The 3,654-nt window shown below is 34.6% G+C and overlaps 1 long non-coding RNA gene across 2 annotated transcripts; it reads right to left on the bottom strand.

The window, feature by feature from the left end:
• Nucleotides 1-1,178: 1,178 nt before the first annotated feature.
• LOC113274356 lies at nucleotides 1,179-3,175 on the bottom strand. 2 transcript variants are annotated; one of them, XR_003322967.1, is made up of 2 exons: nucleotides 2,658-3,175; nucleotides 1,179-2,555 (listed from the first exon to the last, which is right to left on the bottom strand). It is a non-coding gene; the product is annotated as an uncharacterized LOC113274356 (long non-coding RNA). The 2 variants fall into 2 exon arrangements; XR_003322968.1 differs by having other exon boundaries at nucleotides 1,179-2,481.
• Between the last annotated feature and the right edge of the window lie 479 nt (nucleotides 3,176-3,654).

The following is a 3,654-nucleotide window of genomic DNA, read 5'->3' as shown; positions in this document are numbered from 1 at the left end:
ATCAATCACCTCACAATAATCTTAACCGTATGGTAGCGGAACAAGATATTGTGAAATCACAAAGAATGAGACGAATGGCTTTGTGATTACTTTTTATCTTACCTATCGGATATTAAATTACGAGCAAATCTTAGAGAAGATAGTTTACACTATAAGGGACAATGGTGTTTTTCCATATCGATGGATACCTACATTTCGGTTATATAAAGAAGGGTCAGGATTTATCTACGAAATTGACCAAATTTGCAGTTTTTTTCTTAGAGACATATAACTACGCGCGACAAGGCCCTAAAAACAAAACCGTAAATTGACTAAATTTGCAGTTTTTTTTGTTAGCATGCCAGACATATAACTACGCGCGACAAGGCCCTAAAAAGAAAACCGTTTGGGTACGTTTTTACGTTTTTTTCTTGGAATTCTAATTTTCGAAATCGAAAGAGGAATAATTGAATGCATAACATACCTGTTACAATTCCTATGCATGAGTTGTAATGGCATCAGTTATAATTGGATCTAAAATTGAAGATAGTTTAACACAGCACATTTGTTACCAATCTATGGTGATATGGAGTTGAAGCTATCATATCTTAATATTTTTCTTTTTGTCTGTTCCACATTGTAATTCAAGATGTCATTTCCTTTTCTTCTATTTGAATCCCAGGTATGAATCTCTATCTCATTTTGGTTTTATGAAATCAGGCTCAGTTATTTCTTTTTGCCTAATTTTGTCTTTATTGATTGGGTCATACTACAATTAGAATTTTTATTTATTTCTCCTAATTTTGACTTTACTCATTTAGGCTAGCTGAAAATAGGGTTTCTTTCATTATAATCATTATAATGGTTGTATTACATAACTGCGTCCTAATTTCTCTCTTTTTTTAATCAATTTAATTTTCTATTTTTGTCATATGTTGTAGTTGATATGCTACTGATAACCAAATAAGAGAACTCTAAGGGTCCGTTTGGCATGTCATGATTTGCAATGCAAGACATTGCCAACTACATGCAGTTGGAATGTCGTGCATTCGAACTACATGTAGTTCAATTTTAGGTATTTGGCATGTTTACAAAAAGGATGTAATACAAAGGTGAATTTCAATATTAGGTGTTTGGCATGCAATGTGGTGGGGATGCAACTACTTCAGAAATAGAAACAAAAACAAAAAAAAAAGATAAGAAAAAAAACCAAATGACTTTGTTTTTTAATAATCCAAATATATTACCTAAAGATCAAATAGATACATAAAAGTGTGTGAGTTCCAACTCCTTGTACAAAAGTGTAGGGGAAAAAGTAATACTTCCATGTTCAAAGTCTTCACCTTCGTGCACCATCAAGTTAATCCACCCACATGACAACAGTTCCAAAATATAGAAAAATACCTATCATTTACAACTACTAAGCAAAAACTTAATGACCACAGGACGCGTTTTTTGATCCTCCAGAACCATCTTGTATCCCCTAGTCTCCATAATTTCCCACCATCAGAATTTATGTTGTCACCTGCAAGCATTATATAACTATAAGAAGTCGCAAGACGAAAACATTCTTACAAAATTTAGTATCAAAACAGACACATTGTTGATTTCAGTAGGTCTTACGTTAAATATATAGGAAAAAACCGCCATCTATCTATCTATACTAAGTGTATATATATATATGTAAAGAAGTAAGTGAAAACTTCTCCAAAAAGTGTGTTGCCATTTCTGCAACTAATCAGCATAATTGCTCCAGTGAGCACCATATCAACAAAACGTGTCCCCACTGACATTACAGCCTAGTAAAATGATTATCTGTAAGTTAAGATTCGTGATAAAAGGGGAAGAATTATAAGTTATCAGTTAAAGTGTGAATGTGTATAGAATAATTTACTAATAATTAAGACAGAAACATACCATATTCGCAGCATCCATGCTTTACCGGTCGCCTAAAAACAGAAAAACATATTACATATATACTTACTCCACCATCTCAAAAAATACGACCGGCTATTTCTTCTAAACCAAACCGAATATCACACCATTCTAACTGCTCAGTTTCATTCATCATAAAAACATATTTGCTTTCGTGGCATCATTCACAAGAAACTCGACAAGCTTCACCGTATACTTGAACTAATACGTGGAAGTTCCCGTAATTTGGAAAATAAACTAACCATGTCAGGATTTTTATCTCTTTCCATCATGTGGTTCGCGATATTAGTAATTCCAGCTGCCATCTGACTCATTGATTCTTCTTTACTTACCGCTTTATCTCTATTTCTTCTCTTCCTCTTCAACAAGTTATTCGTTTTGGAAGTAGACGGGGAGGGATCTGAAGCTGGACTGCTTTGATTCTCTGCCGTGTTTTCATTTTGTGTCGTGTCAGCAGCACCCATAAACTCACCACCAAGGGGTTCTGTGTTTGGTGTATTAACATTATTTTCAGCAACATTTTCAGCAACTGCAACTGTTTGTGCTTCTTACCCATTCGTCGTATCACTGCCAACAGTCATTGCAATCTCATCAAAGTATTCTATTTTCTTCCCTCGATACTTAGCGTACTTGGGATGATGCTATAAGAAACAACGAGATCAACTTAAGATATATACAAAATGAAATTAAAAGATAAGAATAATATTAGTCCTTATTATTAAAAGAAACATAGAATGTTTTACCGAAATATACTCTGCCCAAACTGAGTCGGGAGCCTAAACTGTTTGAGACGGAGGATCGTATCCCAATCGACTTTGATCATCAAGATGCCTAAAATCTATGTAGTATTTCCTCCATGTTCTAAGACGATCTTTCACACTCTCGTTAGAAATTGTTATGCCTAACAAGTCTTTCATATGTTCTCGTACTTTGGTGAAGGCAGCTGATTTCCAACCATTGTCACCTTTGTTACCTAGAGAAAGTTGATCTAGCAATGTGCGAATACACACATTATCCATATCAAGTAACCATCGGGTTTTACTGCTTCCCTTTCCACTATCCTCCATGCTAGGTACCGGTTGAGATCCTTCCATATTCTGATATATACACTTACAATGTTGTGAACATGCAATATATATTTGGACAAACAAATTGGATATAATAATAACCCCAAGATAAATAGGACACCAACTGTTAAAAAAGATACATATACATTAATCAAAAAACTCCACATTGTTGTAATTGGATTGTTAATACAAAAAGTATAAAGACACTGACAAAAAACATAGTTATGAACCAAAATATAAACAATAAATTCAGCTACTACAGTTGTTGTTGGACTGGTTGTTGGGTAGCTAATCGTTGGTTGTACGCCAACCATATTTCAATTGTTGTTCTATCTCTTTCTGCAGTCCATTCGGGTGTTGTTTGGAGCCTAAAAATTTATTCACTAATGTGAGTTTCAACACCACAATCTTGTGGTGGGTCGGGTTCATCTTCCCATAAGTCTGACGGATCAACTTCCATGATATGATTATGAATAATGCAACAAGCTATGACTAATTTAACCTGAGTCTTCAAAGGAAAGAATGTGAAAGTCCACAGACAAGCAAATCTTTTCTTTAGCATCCCAAAACACCTCTATATCACATTTCTCATTGAAGAATGCCTATAGTTGTATAATTCCTTGGCGTTCTATGCGAAACGGCCACGATGGTCCTTTAGGTGATAACGAACCCC

Source organism: Papaver somniferum, chromosome 4 (genome assembly GCF_003573695.1).
Source record: "Papaver somniferum cultivar HN1 chromosome 4, ASM357369v1, whole genome shotgun sequence".
NCBI classification, from domain to species: Eukaryota; Viridiplantae; Streptophyta; class Magnoliopsida; order Ranunculales; family Papaveraceae; genus Papaver; species Papaver somniferum.
This window is presented reverse-complemented; position numbering and strand designations above follow the sequence as displayed.